This window comes from Sander vitreus, chromosome 23 (genome assembly GCF_031162955.1).
Source record: "Sander vitreus isolate 19-12246 chromosome 23, sanVit1, whole genome shotgun sequence".
In the NCBI taxonomy this organism is placed as follows: Eukaryota; Metazoa; Chordata; class Actinopteri; order Perciformes; family Percidae; genus Sander; species Sander vitreus.
Window position 1 is genome coordinate 89,737 of NC_135877.1, and position 20,992 is coordinate 110,728.

A 20,992-nucleotide genomic window follows, 5' to 3' on the forward strand; every position below is an offset into this window, starting at 1 on the left:
AGTGTCTTGAGATAACTTCTGGTGAAATTTGACACTATAAATAAAATGTAATTACATTATTTAGTACAGCCCACAATACCCCAAAGGCCTGGGTTCACTGTGTGGCAAAGTTTATGGTAATTTGATTTACTGAGGTCCTCAATCCACCAGTCCTGTCGTCCAGTCCAGACTCCAGTCCGTTATGATCCACTCCTTTTTTATCCTCCATCCCCTCTCTAAATGCAGTGCTGTGATTGGACGCTGGATGCTTGTCAGGAAGAAAGAGCTGCTGTGTTGAGGCCGAAAACTCAGACACAAGCAGGACCACTGGACGATACTGGAGTACCTCCGTGGAAGGAATATACTCTACTGGACACTGGGAAGGCATTTTAACTAGCCGAGCTTCAGTGGAGCACTGACCGAGACTCCCTGCTCCTGCTGTCGAGGCCGCCGCGGTTCTGTTTCTTCCCTCCGACTGCGTGTCGTTGCCTTCTGGTCACAGTAATCCAGACCCGTTGCTATTAATGAGATTGAGAGGAAACCAACCTGTCTGAGATTTAAGTCTCTATCCAGCCCGGAGGAAACATAACGGCTCAGCTGTTGCTCCTGGTAGCTGGGGCTAACAGTTTAGGCTGCCGGACCAGATAAACATCCCGATAAAGCTCCCAACTACATGGAACAAGTCAGCTGCGGACCACCGTCTCATTTTGCGCAGGGAGAACTGTTATGACTGATCTATAGACAGCAGTTTTTTTTATAAAGCAGCATCGTGGGCTGTTAATGGGGATATATATTTGACTAAGGCATCCTACAAGCAGCAGTTTGAAGCCTCAGGTGAGTGGAATACGCAGTTATTCACGTCTGACTAGCACGGCGACCTTTCCTCACCAGCCTCATTCTAGCTGCTTAAAACAGCTTGCCTCCGCAATATTTTTGTAACGACTTGTGTTATTTTTCACTTGTTATATTATAACCTTTAAAATCATTGTGCCTATATTTATATTAAGGCCTTTATATATGTGTTTGTGAATCCAGAGTCCAGACAGCAACGCAGCAGATTAGGCTCTCTCCACAGAAGCCAGGGCAAAACCGGTCCTTTAATCCTCCCCAGAAAGGAGGGGGAGAGGATTAACACCACCTGGGGTCGTCAACCCTCCTCTGAGTTTCCTATCTGTCGCACTCAAGTCATATTTGAGAAGACAGCGCGAAAATCTTTCTCTTTTGTCTTTTATAAGTATGCTAATTCTTGTCCCTTTCCTTGCGCGTGCAGTCCGTTAGCACGCGGGTGCATCAACAGCCATATGTATCACTGGAGCGAGTTGAATGGCAACAGTTGCACACAGAAACACTGCTACTACAGTGTTACAGTAACAGCGGGAATGCTACTATGTAGCAATAAGTGGCAGCAAAAAAGGAACAATAGGAATTCAAACCCTGCCTAGCATTGTTAAAGGAGAATTCCGGCCAATTTTTACGTTAATCTTGATCGCTATAGCTACGCGAGTACTTAAGATAGAAAAAACCCCGATCCGAATGAGTGCAGGTAACACGGAGAAGCTGCAGCTACCTACTACAAGCGTCCCCTGAGCTAAAACGGCAGTGGTCGGGGCAAGTTTTAGAGTGCCTTTGTGCCTCTTAACAGACACAAAATGCAATTAATATGTCTGTGCCACATGAACAGGGACCTTACGTGTCAACAAGATGCGTTTTCAACTCAGACATTGTTTAAATTCACCTACCCTGGTCCTTGTATCGATCCTGCAGGTAGCTAGCTTGCCCTGCTAGCTGATAGCCGTTAGCTGCTAGCTGCCGTCCAGTGAGTGTATTCAGACAGTCTTCTGTAATAATCATCCCAATAAACAACTCCGCTCTTCACACACTATGCTCCAATCTGCACACTACTGTTTACCTTATCCTGCTACAACTGAATTCTCAGGAGACAGCGCGATGCTACAGCTAAGCTTCAGTAACGCTATTACTGTGCAAGCCACAGACATCGTTTATCCCGTTTCCATGTAGTTACATAGTCACTGATATGGTCATAACCACTACAGTGCTCAATTACCTATTTTGAGGGGGAAATAATCTAAACCTTTCGCTGCGAAGGCATGATCTGTCCTATGCAGGACATCCACCAGACCACTGGGCGCTCCGTGGATTTTTATTGGGATGATTATCACAGAAGCCTGGCTGAATACACTCACCGGACGGCGGCTAGCAGCTAACGGCTATCTGGCTGTACACACTCACCGGAGGGCAGCTAGAAGCTAACAGCTACTACCGCACTACGTTTTTTTTAGGGGGGAATACACTTCAAGACGTTACATGACCTGTCCTCTGGAGGACATAGCCACACCACCGCCGCTCCATGGATTGTTATTGGGATGATTATCACAGAAGCCTGTCTGAATACACTCACCGGACAGCAGCTAGCAGCTAACGGCTATCAGCTAGCAGGGCAAGCTAGCTACCGGCAGGATCGAGACAGGGACCAGGGTAGGTGAATTCAATGTCTGAGTTGAAAACGCATCTTGTTGACACGTAAGGGCCCTGTTCATGTGGCACAGACATATTAATTGCATTTTGTGTCTATTAAGAGGCACAAAGGCACTCTAAAACTTGCCCTGACCACTGCCGTTTTAGCCCAGGGGACGCTTGTAGTACATAGCTGCAGCTTCTCCGTGTTACCTGCACTGATTCGGGTCGGGGTTTTTTCTATCGAAAGTACTCGCGTAGCTATAGCGATCAAGATTAATGTAAAAATTGGCCGATTAAGATAACAAGTTTTTGATTTACTACTCCTTTTTAGCAAGTCATTAAATAGTAGGCCATAATTATAGGCCTAGCAAACGATACCAAATTACATTCATATAAAACTATAAATAATGTGACTATAAATAGTTATTGTAAGTTTTCAGGACAGTTTTTTTAAAAACGGTTTCTTCTTAACCACAAATTACTTAAACCAGCTTCAAGTGTATAAAAATGAGTTCATTTATATTGTTTTTCTTTTTAATTAACCTATTTTGCATTTTACTGCTGTCCCATGAAAAGCCTATATCTACAAAACGTTCTCTTCTTATAAACTCAGAAGGACAACCCTGTTTTCAGATTAGTGACATTATATTTTTCATATATGATGATGATGAAGAAGAAGAAGACATACTTTATTAATCCCAGAGGAGAAATTCACTTTTAACAGTCCAGTGGATTTTAAAATAATGTATGTAACACAATGAAGAGGAAACATTCTCAGATCATAATGAAACATTTAATCCTAAACAGATTTTGAGATATATGGTTTTCACTAGGACTGTCAAAATTAGCCAAAAATAGTGTTCAAATATTCCTTTAAAACAACTATATATTACTACTATCTATCATATATATATATATATATATTAAAATATCGGCCCTTACCGAGAGAAGTTCCCGGATCTAGTCGTCTATCTGGTTAAGTCGCTTTTTGACAAGTTCTGGGATCTTTTAGACATTTTTGTTTTCGTCTTCTTTTTCACCCTTGTTTGTTACTTCTCGTAGTGCCAGCCGCATGAAAGAACATCATCAACCCGCCCAATTGTATCCTGTGAATTCTCTAGACTTTGCTCTAGAACAGGGATCTTCAACAGGGGGTCCGGGACCCCTAGGGGGTCCTCAGAGTCAATGCAGGGGGGCCTCCAAATTATTAAATTTTGAAAGTTTTTTTCCAAAAATTAAAATGTCACATTTCATTTCAATGTCACAAACATTAATCCAATATATTATTAGCAAATATAACTCCCCAACGATGATAGGCTTACTGGTAGGTAGAGATGCACCGATTACAATTTTTAGGCCGATTCCGATTTTTCATTGAGCTTGACCAGCCGATACCGATTTTAGCCGATTTCATATTTTCTAACCACTTTACAGCATACACAAATATTTATTTTCTATCTTTTCTTTAATAGAAAATTTTACATTTTGCATAGAACATAGAACATTTTTTGAATAGATAATCAATCACTATAAAATAGAACTATATAAATTACTCCTGGTGTGGGAAATTCACACACATCTAAAGTGCAGTGTTATGGAAGAACCATTTCCTTCTTCAATATCCAACTAAACAAATGTGATATATTTAGCAAACTAAACTTCTATGTATGAAAACAGGTAATGGCAATAAAATAAGTAATATAAATAACCAATAAAAATAAAATATATAAATAAATAAAAGATATTTCTCAAAACACACACACAAGCCTGTTTGAACGTCAACAGTAACGTTATCTGAAAACAGCGTGTATTTCCTTTTTTAGCAAGTTTGCTTTATGTGTCACTGTGCATAAATATGAACACTACCGTTGCTGTCAACGGGCTTGTCTGCTAACGTTAGCTACCGACGGTTACCTCGGAACAATCCAGCAAATAGATGGTACCCTAGAGTGCCATTACCTGAAACAGATGATTTAACGTCACTGCTCATTTTACACAGTTTAGCAACAAAACTAAACACCAAGGGAAGATTACTATGTTTTTAATGTTTATTTTGAGCGGTATGCATCCCCACTAACCTAGAAAGCGTTTTAAACAGTAACGTTAGGACAGTGTGTCGGAGGAATACAGCATCTCTTTTTTTTTCTTTTCGTTTTTTGTCTCCTACAGCGGCCAGCAGGGCGTAAGAGGCAGAGGGACCACAGCGTTTGCTAACGTTAGCTTCTTGTCTCATCTGGGGTCTGATAAAGAGTCAATTCATCAATGTCAGAGTGCCCAACACTATTTTCCAATAAACTGTAGCTGTCATATTTCACGGGACCCGCGTGAGTGCGGTTTTCATGTTCCAGTTTTTCAGCCTCATAGGGGAGAGAGAGCAGCTGACTGTTCGCCTGAGATCAGTAGAGCAGACGGCTCTGCAGAGCCGTGTATAATTACGACTTTATGACATTTCATAAACAGCTGATTGAGCGGCAGTGCGCCACTGCTACATGCATATAGCGGAAACCCTGCATGTGTACGTGTGGTGCTGATGTTGCGCGATGTAAGTCACGCGGCACCCGAGTGAATTTGACCGGCATAAAATCGGCATATGTCAGACTGACCGGCAGGTCGCCGGTCATGGCCGATGACGTTAACCGGCCGGTCAATCGGTGCATCTCTACTGGCAGGGGTGTAAAGATTCACCGATACAAATTGGTATCCAGATGTATCATCACAGATACGGCTACATCGATACATGGACCCCTACATCGGTCTAAATGGACCAAGATTTGCCCGATGACCCGGTTCTAACGTTACGAATCGGTTGACTGAAGCTTTGCTGTCAATTCAACGAAGCTGCTGCGGTGTGGCAATGCTGTTGTAAGAGACGAGTGTGTGTTTATGTGTGACTGAGACATGATGGCAGGGATCAGCCAATCAGTGCCTTTGTTTGGGTTTGCAGAAAAAAACGTGCCGACTAGACTGCTAGCTAGGTTTTGTTTTTGGATTTAGCGGTTAAAGTGGCTGAGAGGAATACATTGTGGATATTGTAAATTTTACTAGCTGCATTCTGTGAGTCATTCAATCATGTGTGTGTTCATAAAAATGTGAGTAGACTGGTATAAATGTATATAGATATATATTTGGGTGTGTTTAAGTTTTTATTGACTTTTATATGTTCTAAGATGTTCAGATACAAGCCACATGCTAATGCTCACAACAGAATTATTGTGCTCATTTATGTACTCGCGTAATACTGTATATGGTTATTATTGGAGTGCTCCCAATGGCTGTGTAACGTGGACCGGTGTTTGAGTTACTGTCTCTAAGATTACAGCAGCACATGGACCTGATGTGATTTGGTTATAAGTGGCTAACTAATTAAATTGAAGTTACAGTGTATACTATTAGCATGTCCTAGCTTTACTATTCCCTGGTCCCTTTTACAAAATATATATTTATTTAAAGGTAGGCACTGCTTCTTTTATAGAATTGGCTTATTTTAATTTATAATGGGAAATGAATGTGTGTAAATTAAACAAATATTAACTCTATCTTTCAGATTGAATTGTATCTCATTGTATTGCACCGAATTGTTTCAACATCAAATTGAATCGCACTGAATCGTTAAAAATGTATTGTCCCTGAACCGTATAAGGGAGAGATGCACACACCTACTTACTGGCCTATAGGTAAGGTAGTCACTAAGGCCATCCACATATCCTAATCCTAAGGATACACTGTGCCACATGTATATTTTAACATTAAAACATGATTTATGAAATCATGGCAACAATTATTAGGCTATTTTAATAACATAGTAGTCTATGCAAGGTACAGTGGGGAAAACAAGTATTTGATACACTGCCGATTTTGCAGGTTTTCCCATGTAGAAGTCTGTAATTTTTATCATAGGTACTCTTCAACTGTGAGTGATGGAATCTAAAACAAAAATCCAGAAAATCACATTGTATGATTTTTAAGTAATTCATATTCATTTGCATTTTATTGCATGACATAAGTATTTGATACATCAGAAAAGCAGAACTTAATATTGGTACAGAAACCTTTGTTTGCAATTACAGAGATCATACGTTTCCTGTAGTTCTTGACCAGGTTTGCACACACTGCAGCAGGGATTTTGGCCCACTCCTCCATACAGACCTTCTCCAGATCCTTCAGGTTTCTGGGCTGTCGCTGGGCAATACGGACTTTCAGCTCCCTCCAAAGATTTTCTATTGGGTTCAGGTCTGGAGACTGGCTAGGCCACTCCAGGACCTTAAGATGCTTCTTACGGAGCCACTCCTTAGTTGCCCTGGCTGTGTGTTTTGGGTCGCTGTCATGCCTAAGATGGCGCCGCAGATGGTCGACTCGGTGTGTCTGTGCGCGTTGTTTTTGTTTTGTGTTTTTGCGATGGTACCCGGATCTCTTTCTCCAGAGAAGAGCTCTTGAACATCAGGGGAACAACGGCAGAGGATTTATTTCCGACTTTTCTTCTCCCTACACTGGAAATTTTGGACATTCTAGTCAAAGGTGCGCTCACCTTTGCTCATGCAGCGAAACGTCGGAGGAGAGGGAAACGGGCTGGTGCGTCTCCGCCAGCGAGGATTACGCACACGGTTACCGGGCATATTTCTCTCTAACGTGCGTTCACTGCCCAACAAACTGGACGAATTACAACTGCTGTTGGGGGGAAACTGGGACTTTTCTTCATCTACTGTTTTGTGCTTCATGGAGACGTGGCTCTGGATTAATACCGGACTCTGCGCTGCAGCTGGCAGGCTTCCAACTCTCCAGAGCGGACAGAGACACGGTCCTCTCTGGCAAAACTAAAGGTGGAGGAATCTGTTTCTACATCAACAGTGGTTGGTGCAACGACGTGACAGTGATCCAGCAGCATTGTTCTCCTGACCTGGAATCTTTCATCATAAACTGTAAGCCTTTTTATTCACCCCGTGAGGTCCACTCATTCATTCTGGTCGGTGTTTACATCCCACCGCAGGCCAACGTGCAGGTCGCACAGCGCATGCTCGCCGACCAGATACCATGTGTGGAGTGGACCAACCCGGACTCCTTAGTAATTGTCCTTGGAGACTTTAACAAAGGAAACTTCACTCATGTACTACCTAAATACAGACAGCATATTAAATGCCCGACCAGAGAGGAGAACATTATGGATCACTGTTACACCACAGTCAGGGATGCTTATCACGCCGTCCCCCGTGCTGCACTGGGAGACTCTGACCACGTCATGGTTCACCTGATCCCCACCTACAGGCAGAAACTTAAGCTCTGCAAACTTGTAGTGAGGAAGTGGACCAGTGTAGCTGTGGAGGATCTCCAGACGTGCTTGGACTCTACTGACTGGGATTTGTTCAGGACTGCAATCAACAGTCTGGATGAGTACACAGAGGCTGTGACGTCATACATCAGCTTCTGTGAGGACTGCCGTGTTCCATCATGCACCAGAGTGAGTTTCAACAATGATAAACCCTGGTTCTCAGCCAAACTCAGAAGGCTAAGGTTGGATAAGGCAGAGGCATTCAGGAGTGGGGACAAAGACAGACTTAAAGAAGCAAAGTACAAGTTTAGCAAGGCGGTGAATGAGGCTAAACAACGGTACTCTGAGAAACTCCAAAACCAGTTCTCAGCGAACGACTCTGCTTCTGTCTGGAGAGGGCTCAAACAGATCACCAGCTTCAAGCCCACAGTCTCCCACTCCACCAACGACCGACACCTAGCCAACAACCTTAACGAGTTCTACTGTCGCTTTGATGGACAATGGGTCAGTCCTGTAACCATCCCCCTCAACACCTCCCAACAAAGGGTCTTCCCTGATACCATCCCCCGCGACACCTCCCAACAGCTCCAGCTACAGTGCATCACCTCCACCTCCCCACCCACCTCAGTGACGACTCTCTCCATCAATGAGGAAGACGTCAACAGACTGTTCAGGAGACAGAACCCCAGGAAAGCTGCTGGACCGGATGCTGTCTCCCAATCCAGCTTGAAGCACTGCGCTGACCAGCTGTCTCCAGTGTTCACAGACATTTTCAACACCTCACTGGAGACATGCCACGTGCCAGCCTGCTTCAAGTCCTCAACAATCATCCCTGTTCCCAAGAAGCCAAGGACCACAGGACTTAATGACTTCAGACACGTCGCCCTGACCTCTGTGGTTATGAATTCCTTTGAGCGCCTTGTGCTTTCTCACCTCAAAGACATCACTGACCCCCTCCTGGACTCCTGCAGTTTGCCTACAGAGCCAATAGGTCTGTAGACGACGCAGTCAACCTGGCCCTACACTACATCCTCCGGCACCTGGACTCCGCAGGAACCTACGCCAGGATCCTGTTTTTGGACTTCAGCTGTGCCTTTAATACCATCATCCCGGCTCTGCTTCAGGAGAAACTCTCCCAGCTTGGTGTGCCTGACTCCACCTGCAGGTGGATCACTGACTTCCTTTCTGACAGGAAGCAGCATGTGAAGCTGGGGAAAGACATCTCCGACTCACAGACCATCAGCACCGGATCCCCTCAGGGCTGTGTTCTTTCTCCTCTGCTCTTCTCCCTGTACACCAACAGCTGCACTTCCAGTCACCAGTCTGTCAAGCTTCTGAAGTTCGCGGACGACACCTCCCTCATCGGACTCATCTCTGATGGTGACGAGTCCGCCTACACGTTGGAGGCTGACCACCTGGTGAAGTGGTGCAAGCAAAACAATCTAGAGCTCAACGCTCTAAAGACAGTGGAGATGGTTGTAGACTTCAGGAAGAATTCAGCCCCACCTGCCCCCATCACCCTCTGTGGCTCCACAATTGACACTGTAGTCTTTCCGCTTTCTGGGAACTATCATCTCCCAGGACCTCAAGTGGGAGCTGAACATCAGCTCCCTTGTCAATAAAGCACAACAGAGGATGTACTTCCTGCGGCAGCTGAAGAAATTCAACCTGCCAAAGACAATGATGGTGCACTTCTACACAGCCATCATTGAGGCCATCCTTACATCCTCCATCACCATCTGGTATGCTGCTAGCACAGCCAAGGACAAGGGCAGACTGCAGCTTGTCATTTGGTCAGCTGAGAAGGTGATTGGCTGCAATCTGCCGCCGCTCCAGGACCTTTACGCCACCAGAACTCTGAAGCGTGCTGGAAAGATTGTGGCTGACCCCTCCCACCCCGGCAACAAACTCTTTGAGACACTCCCCTCTGGCAGGAGGCTGAGGTCCATCAGGACCAAAACCTCACGTCACAAGGACAGTTTTTTCCCCTCCGCCACTAGCCTTATTAACAAGGCCCGGAACCCACCCTGACTCTCTCCGCACCCCACCTCTGGCTCTACATGCCACTGTACTTAATCTGCCATTACTTAATTCTTACTGTCTTATTTTTAATAGTGTGTGTGTGTGTGTGTATATATATTTATATTTATATTGTTTGTTCTGTTTAACCTGTTTGTTTAACTTATTTTAGAGAATGTGTGACATGCACCTACAACACCAAAACAAATTCCTTGTATGTGTAAAAAACGTACTTGGCAATAAAGCTAAAAAAATAAAACTTTCACGAGGTGAAATCTTGCATGGAGCCCCAGACCGAGGGAGATTGACCGTCATCTTGAACTTCTTCCATTTTCTAATAATTGCGCCAGCAGTTGTTGCCTTCTGACCAAGCTGCTTGCCTATTGTCCTGTAGCCCATCCCAGCCTTGTGCAGGTCTAAAATTTTATCCCTGATGTCCTTACACAGCTCTTGGCCATTGTGGAGAGGTCGGAGTCTGTTTGAGTGTGTGGACAGGTGTCTTTTATACAGGTAACAAGTTCAAACAGGTGCAGTTAATACAGGTAATGAGTGGAGAACAGGAGGGCTTCTTAAAGAAAAACTAACAGGTCTGTGAGAGCCGGAATTCTTACTAGTTGGTAGGTGATCAAATACTTATGTCATGCAATAAAATGAAAATTAATTATTTAAAAATCATACAATGGGATTTTCTGGGTTTTTGTTTTAGACTCCGTCTCTCACAGTTGAAGTGTACCTATGATAAAAATTACAGACCTCTACATGCTTTGTAAGTAGGAAAACCTGCAAAATCGGCAGTTACTTGTTCTCCCCACTGTATGTATAAAGTAGGGGTGGGATGAAACACCCAGCTCACGAGACGAAACACAAGATTGGGTTCACAAGATCGAGACAAGACGAGATTTTAACACTATTTTACAGAAAACTTCAATGATGAAATAAGACTGGAAAAATAGTCATTTATTCAATCGAAAGTCACAAAATTAGAAAACCAGCACTGAAAGGTTTTGCCACAAACTCAAATGACTGGCTTCTCTCCTGTATAACTAACAGTTACACTGTTACTTATTACATATGTAAGGTGGAGAGATAGTCTCTTCACTCAGAGAACCAAGGTTACAACGTAACCAAGCGTATTCTGGCAGTAGTTGAGACCAGTTGTTTTGTATTTTACAATTTGTCATTGTACAGTACACAGAGAGAAATAAAGCTTATTTTATTGTTTCACATTGATTACGTTCTAAAGCACAAATAAATGACCATCAAACACTCAACAGATGATTTTTGTAAAGACAGATGGTCTTTTCTCCTCCTCTGCATTGTATTCATTGCAGCACTAAACAAGGAAGTAGGCTACTCTAGTATTGATTTATGACCGTTATAGGACGAACGGAGAACATTTCTCTTTGTTTAATATGATTAAAAGTAAAGTTAGGTTTTTAGGTTAAGTAAACTCAGAGTCAACTTTGGAGAACGGACAGGGGATTTGCTATGCTAATTTCAAGGCTGCTGCTTTGCACTTGTGTACTGATATTGCGAGCCACTTTTTACTTGCTGCAGCCCCCCACCCCCTGGTGGTGGCTGCAGCCCCTAAAGCTTTCATTTGGCAATAACCTTAAAGGCAGTTTCCATTTTTGTCAAACAGCGAACCCTAGAGTCGCTGTGGAGTACTTGTATTTAACGTTACCTTTGCTGCTTTTTAGCTCATGCCAACGAGTGAAAGCCTGACCAAGTGGGACTCTTGTCCGGTTCCTCATGTGGTCAGTTTCTCGTTTTGGAGAAACTGCTCCATCTCTCTTTCATTTAGGGGGTCCTTGGCTTAAAAAACGTTGAAGAACCCTGCTCTAGAAGACCGGGTGGTCTGGGTCTCCCTCTTTTTAAAACAACTTGCTAGTGCAAAGTTATCACTGGCAAGTTAACTAGCAGTAAAAAAATATTGTATAGCCTATTTTTCTTTTACCAAGCAACAAACTCTTTTAGGGCCCGAGCTAGTCGATTCTAAATCGAAAATCTATCCAAATGAGCTTTCAGTTTCGTTCATCAAAAGCAGATCGGCGATTCTCACAGTATTTGTAGTCTCTCCACCCTCCACAGAGTTATTATGCTGCGTTGAAGTGAGCTGTCCTGTTTCTGTTCCCGTGGTCAGAGCCAGAACCAGAGACGGTACGGACAGCATGTATGTCCCAACAGGTGACGGTACGTCAGCCTGCTGACAGATATAAACATGTCGGGAATTAATGTTGAGGCTTGCTACACGTAAATATCATTGCATTTTATCAGCCGTGGAGTTACTCTCCACGGCTGTAGTGGAATGGCTTCGAATGACGACCAAAAACGCTTGTCTTTTACTGTGACCATTTACTGTTCAATATGTTGCAGTTTTACAAACAAGAAAGTGAATAGCTTTAGCCTGACGGACATGTTGCATCTCAGTAAGCTAGCAAGAGTAGCCTACACAACAGACAACTTCCGTGTAGCCTACTTCAAAATAAAAGCACTTCCTGTGACGGTTCGCAGTAAAACTAAATTACTGTTAAATAAGGTTGTGTAGGCTACCTTTTCACAAATCAGCTGTAAATCAAGTACTGTAAATAATGTAAATAGTGAGTTTTAATCACACTATAATTGCACATTTCCTTTAGAGTGTTTTAAACTAAAATACGCATATAAAGAGGAGACTTTATTGATCCCGTGGTGAAATTCACAAGCTAGCTGCCAAATCAAACTTCTCCTGTTATTTTGGTGAAAGTAACTCAAAAGTAATGCAAAAGTAGTGTAACGCATTACAATTCAGAGACAGTAATATTGTAATACAACTAATTACTCTCAAATGACAGTAATTAGTAATCTGTAATGTATTACATTTTGGAAGTAACTTGCCCAACACTGGTGATTGTGTAAAGGTGTTCACGAGATAGATACCAACCTTTCGTGAACTAGTGAATTTCGCTAGCCGTCTTCACTCCTTTATGGAGACAGACGCTCGATGGTGTTTTAAGCCTCCAACGTTGCCTTCCAGGCAGCTAACCCTCACCTTAACCCATGCCTTAACCCTAAACATAACCATTGCCGCGCTGCTTGGAAGGCGATGTTGGGGGCTAAAAACACCAAACACTGCACGGTGGGAGGAGGGGTGTGTGTGTGTGTGTGTGTGTGTGTGTGTGTGTGTGTGTGTGTGTGTGTGTGTGAGAGAGAGAGAGAGAGAGAGAGCGAGAGCGAGAGAGAGAGACACAAGTGACAGAGAAACGGAGGAGAGCAGTTAAAGAAAATGCAGCTGAACGTGTTAAAAATTAGATAGTGTGGCGCACCGCCACACATTAGTCTATGTGTGGGAAACTGTGAAAGGTGTTTTATCCATAATATGCTTGGAAGCATGCTGAATAAGTTCACCTCAAAGAATTAAGCATTTAGATATATGAGCCAAATGAGTCAATAACCTTAAGAAAATCAGAAGACAATCAATATCTCCATCTGTCCCTGGATACATAGTTGTATCAGTATTAATGTCTTTAATAATAATTGTAAAATATTAATTTGTCTTCATTAATGAGCATGGAGGCCCACTCTCGGGGATGTTTGATGGAACGGCAAACAAGCCTGTTCTGTCCACTGCTTTATTGATTTCCCCATTCAGGCCAGTGGCATTAAACAGACACATTTCAGGTTATGCACTCATCACAATGTATTAACTGGAGATATTTTGGAAGGCAAAGCCCCTTCACTGGAAATAAGCTCAGACTCTTTGGCAGGTGAGATCCACAAACATGTTCTTCTTACCTAGTTTTAAAATCCATCCTGAGAGATCGGATCACAATTGAACAGCTCTGAGGACAGGTCTGAATGCCCCCAAGATGCATTGAGGACGCATTAGATCCGATCACTCAGACCACATTCAGAGGTGGTCACACTCTTTTTGCAGTATGTACGCAAATGTGGCCTGGGCCACTTTGAAAGACTGCCTACTCAACTATTATGTCCTTCGGCATCTGACAGTAGGCAGGGCTTTTTCATTAGTCACGAACGTCATTTCCTGTATTATGCCTTCTGCCTTTAAACAGGTGGTTTGATACTTTTATCTGGCTACACCAGCATGAGAAAAAATATGGGTACATTTTGTAATTTCATCCAGAGAAAGTGGTTGACTAAAAAGCTAAACGTACAGAAATTGATTTGCTGACTAATTCAGAACCATCTTTAATAATAACCAGTCATTGTTTCATTTAAACTTGAGTTCTCTTTTATGCTTGCATGCAATTGCAATTTCTATTAAACTCTTGAACCTGAGAGCCCCCAGTACCATGGGCAACCCACGGTGTTGTTGAGCAAATTTTTCTATTTATAGAAGATGTAAATGTTAAACTAGTTTGAAAACATTAATCTTTGGCTTTCAGAATCCATGAACCAATTGTATGTTGTTGAAACGGTCTTATTAATAATAATAATAATAACTTGTATTTATATAGCGCCTTTTATGAAACCCAAGGGCACTTTACAGAATTGACTGTACATACAAAACACAATTAACTTATTAAGACGTTTTAACAATAAAGTCGTAAAAATGAAAATTTTCTAAATATAAGAAGTTGTGATCAAAACATGACATGACGTGTTTGGTATTGCTAAACAGTAGAAAGTCTGAGCTTTGAAATGACACTGTGAAGGCACCTGAACAGAAACACTAGCGATAGCAGTCAAACTTCACATTTTACAGTCAGTATATAGATTTTGTAACAAAAACAAGAAGGCTAAGCAACAGGCGAACACATAATGAACATTTAGTTAAATGACAGCTACATTAGAGGCCGCTGCACACTTGTGTCTATATGTGAGCCATAGACACGTCTCCACTTCCTCCCACTGTACAAAAGTGAAGCCAAAAGTAGGGCTGCTCGATTACAATAATCGATAATCACGATTATTTAAAGGGGTGGTTCAGAATTTTGGACATAGGACCTCATTTCCAAGTTAGCCAGTGTGTTATTTATCAGTGGAGACAGTTTTCAACACTTTTCATCCAGTCCTTCCAGTTGCAGAGTTCGCTGGTGCTAGGCTAGCGCAAGTCAACAGTATCTGCTAGCCTGCCATTTAAAAGCAGTCTTACACACTCCTCAGTAAACCCGAGGCAAATAAATTATAACGCCAGACTATCGATGTAAATGTCTGTTGATAGAATAATGTTAGAATTAAAACTACCCTTGCATCACATTGCAATAGTTATACTTTGTTCCCTGTAGTTGGTAGCATAGGCTACAGCAGCGGCTGAGTGATATTACCTAGGCTACCGAGAAAGCCGGTTTACATGACAATCACGGAAGTTCATTTACTTGCTGCTGTGAGCTCCAACTAATTCCAGTCTGCCAGGCTATAACTCACATAACGTTACCGGTACATGAAAGCACACAGGCTAGCAATTTGCATGTAAACTGTCTGAGCTTACATGACGTTTCTGTCAGCAATTATATATCTATATTCTGTCATAAATCTATATATTATATATCAATGGGAGAAATGAATGGGAAATTTACTTCCGGAACTCAAGGTCTCTCAGAGGAGGGGCGGGACTGTTTGACCAATAACCAGAGTTTCCCACGACTTCAACCAATCACAGCAGTCCCACGTGCAGACTTTGTGTCAGTATAGAGCTCAACAGTCCCACCCACAGTGGGTTCCGGAAGTAAAAATACAATGCAATTTCTCCATTGACAAATTGGAGTATAAGTAAAGTTGCGGTGATTGGTCAAAATTGCGAGTCGCACCGAATTCACAATGACTGGTTGCGACTTGCGTGAATTGTTGTGATTGCGACATCGTGAATTCTTGGAGGGACTGCACAGCGCTAAAATGGAAGTGTGGAGGTGGGTCTGGTTATGTGGGTCTATATGCCAAGTGACCCACCAATATATCGGCACAGTGAGACTGCTCAGTGCCAAGGTAGGCCTAAATGAATGGCATTATGTTGCACTTTCAGGAGACAAATAGAAACCCTGTGGCAGAAGTTGAATCCCAGATATCTCAGTGTTGTCTGCTGGATTTGCTAATAAAGACAGACATTTTAATGGCAATGGAGTGGTTATGTCAATAAAAGCTGTATGAAGTGAGCCCTGTCAGGCACCTAGACGCACCTGGACCACATAATTGGCAAGCCACATGGTGGATATACAAATTGGATCATTTTGAATTTGGAAAGAAGGGTAATTGGAGAACTGCACAATAGTCAAAAAGCTACAGACCAGTTAACATGACACTGAACACTGGCCAAGGTGTATGTACCGTGGTGCTCTGACTGGGCTTATAACATTTAGCATGTAAAATTTGTTTTGAATGGGGGGTGGGCATTAAATGTGATACCAGCTGAGGGGCAACTCATTTCTCTTTAAAAAAAAAAAAAGTGAACACATTAAATAAAAACCTCAAAGTGTTCGAATGTGTATTTATGGAACATTTAACTCCCTTATAAACATAATTTATTGATTATTGTAGATAGGGCTGCAGGTTTCATTGATTTTGTTTGAACTTAATGTGCTAGGCGTTGATCACTGACATGCATGCTTTTTAACCATAGTACAGCATACATGGCTACTTCAAGTTGTTACAGGGCACAGTTTCATAACGCAGTTTGTGTTTCTATATACACTTATAAAGAACAGTAGTAGTAATAATGTTAAATGACTGTACATGTAATTTACAAACTTGAGATGGGATCACACCAGCTGCAACGAAAAATCGGGCTGGGGGTGTTGAGTGGGGGGGACACTCATCTTTGAGTCACTTGCTTTTGTCCCATCAAGCTCAAACTCAAGCAATAACATCTGTGTACCTCTGTAATCCAGCTACAGTACATATTCTGTCCTGAGGCAGTGATATGTTCAAATGGTTCTACATGAATGTCAACTGAATATTCTGTCCATGTTCGTAGTCCCTGACACATGTGACATGTCATACTCTCATTGTTGACAGGCAACGGGACAAAGCGTACAATAAGATACTTTTTTTTTTCGTATGAATTTGATGTGGCACTAAGTAACTTTACAGACTTGAAATTACATCTTGAACTAAAAACCGGAGCATTCACACACCTCTTCTGAAGGTTGAATATATCCCACTATTGGTCCAATAAGTTGGCAAACTCATTCTTATACTGTATGTCCACAACACGTGGATATTGCTACATTCTGCAAGAGAGTGCTGGAACACATGCTAGTATACTGTTTTCCAAAAGTAATTTTTCCTGATAGCTTCAGAGTACTTATGCATTAATTAGGTGGGAGTCTGCCACTGAAATGTCACTAAACCTTAATATTTCTTTATTACAACTGTTGATTTATTGAGTAAACAAAGAATGTCACAACAAACAAAACAATGTCGCTTACTCACTGATTAAAGATGTAATTGGTGCTTCATGATTTCCTTTTGATTGAATTTGATTCATTCTAATTGTCTAAACATTGCATTTTGAGTTGCTGAGCTGTGCTGCTTGGGAATTTCTCTGTGTAGGTATTAGTCGATATTAGATAAAGGCCCTAATACTGTCGCACCAAGCAGGAACTGTGAAAATTGTTTAAACATAGCAGCTGTTTGCTTACCCCCAAAATGACTTCCTGCTCAGAAGGCACATAATATTGGCTGCTTGTATCTGTGCAGATATGTTGGTCATTACCTTTGTGTACCTGTCGGAGCTCTCTCATGTAAGCCCATGCAATCCTGTGAGAAGTTATTATCCATATATCAAAGTCTTGTGTAGCAACATGTGATATTTGACACATTTCCTTTTCATGTAGGGTGTCCACAGATATTCTGCTCCTCTGGCGTGAAGTTTGTCACTGCCACAGGCATGTGCTATTGATTTCTACAGAGGAGACTAGATATTGACCCAGTCAGACGTCTAGAGAAAACCTTTACGCCCAGCTGTAGGCCTCTAGAGGTTTCTGCCTGTCTCTGATGGGCTTGTTTCACTATTTAAGTTTTCTATTCTGCTTTGCTACTACTGGCACAGTGGTAGGTGTTTCTTTTTTGTTTAGCTTACATTAATGGTTGGTACAAATATATATATATATATATATATATATATATATTAGGGCTGTCAAAATATGTCTGCTGATATGTCTGCGCTTCTCTCTGCTGCTCTGAAACAGACGTTACAGGAAACACAAACCCCTCTGCATGTGACGCTAGTTAACACAATACTCAACAGCAGCTAACGTTAGCCTACCGCTAGCTAGTAGCTGGATTAAACACGGTGAAAATGCTGACAGCTAACGCTAAACGGTGTAAAGTTTGACTGTGTTTTACTGTAGAGGATTCAACACCGGTATGTAACAATCTGCAGCTGCCGTCGGAGAAACAACACAGCCGGTGTGTTCAATGAAACTGGTAAACTACAGTCTCGTGGTGCATTTGAAGTTATTGTAAATGTCCTTTTCCTATCTGGTTGTTGTTTTTGTCGTTCAACAGCAATTTACTAGTGAAATAAGTTATTGTTATACATTATTATTAAATCATTTAATTTTGACCATATGGTCTTAGCAATAAACAAGCCGTTCTTTAATGTCACCAACTGTTGTTTAGTACCCTTTTTTTTTCTTTTCTTTTTTTACTTTCTTAAAAAGTATCGGTTCAGGCACCGTTAATTATGTATGCGATTAATTAATCACAGAGTATGTAATTAATTAGATTACATTTTTTAATCGATTGACAGCCCATATATATATAAATAAAAAATGTGTGTGTATGTGTGTATATATTATGGCATGCTGTTTAGGAAATTATTATATACATGTTATAAAGTTTGAATATATTGAATGAAAGTCTGAATATATTGAATGAACTTTGAATATATTGAATGAACTTTGAATATATTGAATGAAAGTCTGAATATATTGAATGAAAGGCATTTTGACGTTAGCCTGATGAAAGGGACCTGCCTGACCAGAGAGGTTCCTTTCATTCGGTCTTACATGATGAAAAAGTGAATAAACTTCTTCATTGGGAGAACGGTACTGGATATGGTTACCATAACCAGTGTTTTGGCCCATACAGGCATTCGCCAGTGTTTTAATAATCTCTTCATTGCTCAAAATTGCTGACAGTAGATTTCTTGCTGATTCGCTCATAGTGTCTCACTTCAGTTAGGATTAATCACAATGAAAACACAAGATGGTGGCAGACAATGACATCAGATTCCATTTCAACTTTCATTCAATATATTCAGACATTCATTCAATATATTCAGACATCCATTCAATATATTCTGATTTCTATTCAATATATTCAGACTTTCATTCAATATATTCAAGGTTCATTCAATATATTCAAACTTTACACACACACACACACACACACACACACACACATATATATATATATATATATATATATATATATAATTTGTACCAACCATTAATGTAAGCTAAACAAAAAAGAAACACTCTGTAATATGTATTTATTTATTTTATACATTGTTGTGGAACTGGGTGCACATGCTCAAGCCTAATTTCCACTGCCACAGGTAGCCATACTTCTGCCTACTCCACCACTCATTAGACTTGTCAGTGACTGTGTTTACATACATACTATATATTCCACTATTCAGAATATGGCAATATTCAGAATTTGATACAGGTCATGTAAACAGCATATTCTGTTTGGATATTCTGAATAAGGCCTTTTTTTTAATTTAGCCTTTTCCGATTAATACATGTGGGTTATGCCAGTATTATTTGGGTTTTAGAAGCATTCTTTGGACATGTATACAGCACATTCGGAATATGCATCTCAATCAGGGTTTTTACTGCAGTGTGCGAAAATGTACGGCCTCTTGCCTGTTTACGGCTGGCGGTCAGCTCTGTGTGTTGCTATGGTTGTTGTACACCAGTGGTTCTCAAACTGATAGGATTTTTGTTTTTTAGATGTTTTATTACAAAAGGTCAATGAAAGCCATATCAAAATAGTCATACATTCTGTCATTTGTGTTACTTATGGATGGAATTATAGTGAAAATAAATTACTCCACTTTTTGCTGGGGATCCCCTGGAACCCCCCCAAGGACCCCTGGGGGTCCCCGGACCCCATTATGACAACCATTGTACAAAACCCAACTAGCCAACAGTTTGCAAGGCTGCTATAGAGATGCATGGCCAAAATAAAACAAAGTTTCTGGTCGGAAGGAGAAACACAGTCAACAGTAACGTTACCTAAGTGATCACAGCCTGTAGTTCCTTTTTAGCAACAGTTTGCTTTATTTGCAATCTTTTCTTAAAAACATATGTCTTACAATTACATTCCATGATGTAATGTTAGTGTCCTTTCTCTTACAGAAAGAGTCAGAATCAAAATAAAATCTGTTAACGTTATACTACTGTGAGTCTGTTCAGCTTTACAGATATCACACATAACTAATGAACTATTCCAGACACATAACACATTTGTGGATGTGCGTCTCACATCACATTTTCACTTATGACCACTACTGTCATAACTAAACATTGTGCCGTCTGTGGGCTTATTTGCTAACGGTAGCTAACGTTACCTCTGCTAAGGAAAACTCCAGCACATAGATGGTACCTCATTTTACATACAGTTTAGCAACAAAACAAAATGCTGAGTGAACATTACTACGTTTTTTTTTTTTCACATGGGCTTTCACATGGGTTTTCATGGTAAAACAGCTAAACTAGCAAACCCGCTTTAAAAACTAATTAAAACTAAACTGAATTTGAAAACAAAAAGTCAAAACAAAATAAAAACTAATGACAAATGCAAAACTATAATAACCTCAGCTAGCGGCAACTCCAGACATCCTGGGCTGTAAGCCATCTAAAACCAGAAAAATGAAACACGTTTTTTGTTTATGATTAATGCTTTGTTTTTTATTGGCAGGAATAAATGTTTTATTTTCAATTTCTTTTTTATGATAATAAAGAGGCTGTGAACCTGCGTATCTGGGTAACATAAGAGTGATGTATAACAAAAGATGTATCCTGGGATTCATTTAAACTTAAATTTGTTTGAAAAAGTAATACATAAGTAAAAACTGTATTATTTCACTAAATAGAAAGAATTATATTGGTAATAGCAATTATTTCTGAGACAATTGCAAAATTTGGAATTGTTACAGGCCTACTTGTCTTTTTATATATATAATTAGAGATTACCGATTACAACTTTCTAGGCCGATTCCGATTTTCATTGAGTTAGGCCAGCCGATACCGATTTTAGCTGATTCCGATTTCATTTTTTCTAACTACTTTACAGCACATA

General features: G+C 41.1%; 1 protein-coding gene across 1 annotated transcript in view; it reads left to right on the forward strand.

Annotated features, from left to right (window-relative positions):
- Positions 1–238: 238 nt before the first annotated feature.
- The window catches only part of large1 (LARGE xylosyl- and glucuronyltransferase 1), a 200,865-nt gene continuing 180,111 nt past the window's right edge, over positions 239–20,992 (forward strand). The window contains exon 1 of the mRNA XM_078242511.1: positions 239–813. The gene's annotated coding sequence lies outside the window, so the exon portion shown is untranslated. The remainder of the gene's footprint in view (positions 814–20,992) is intronic.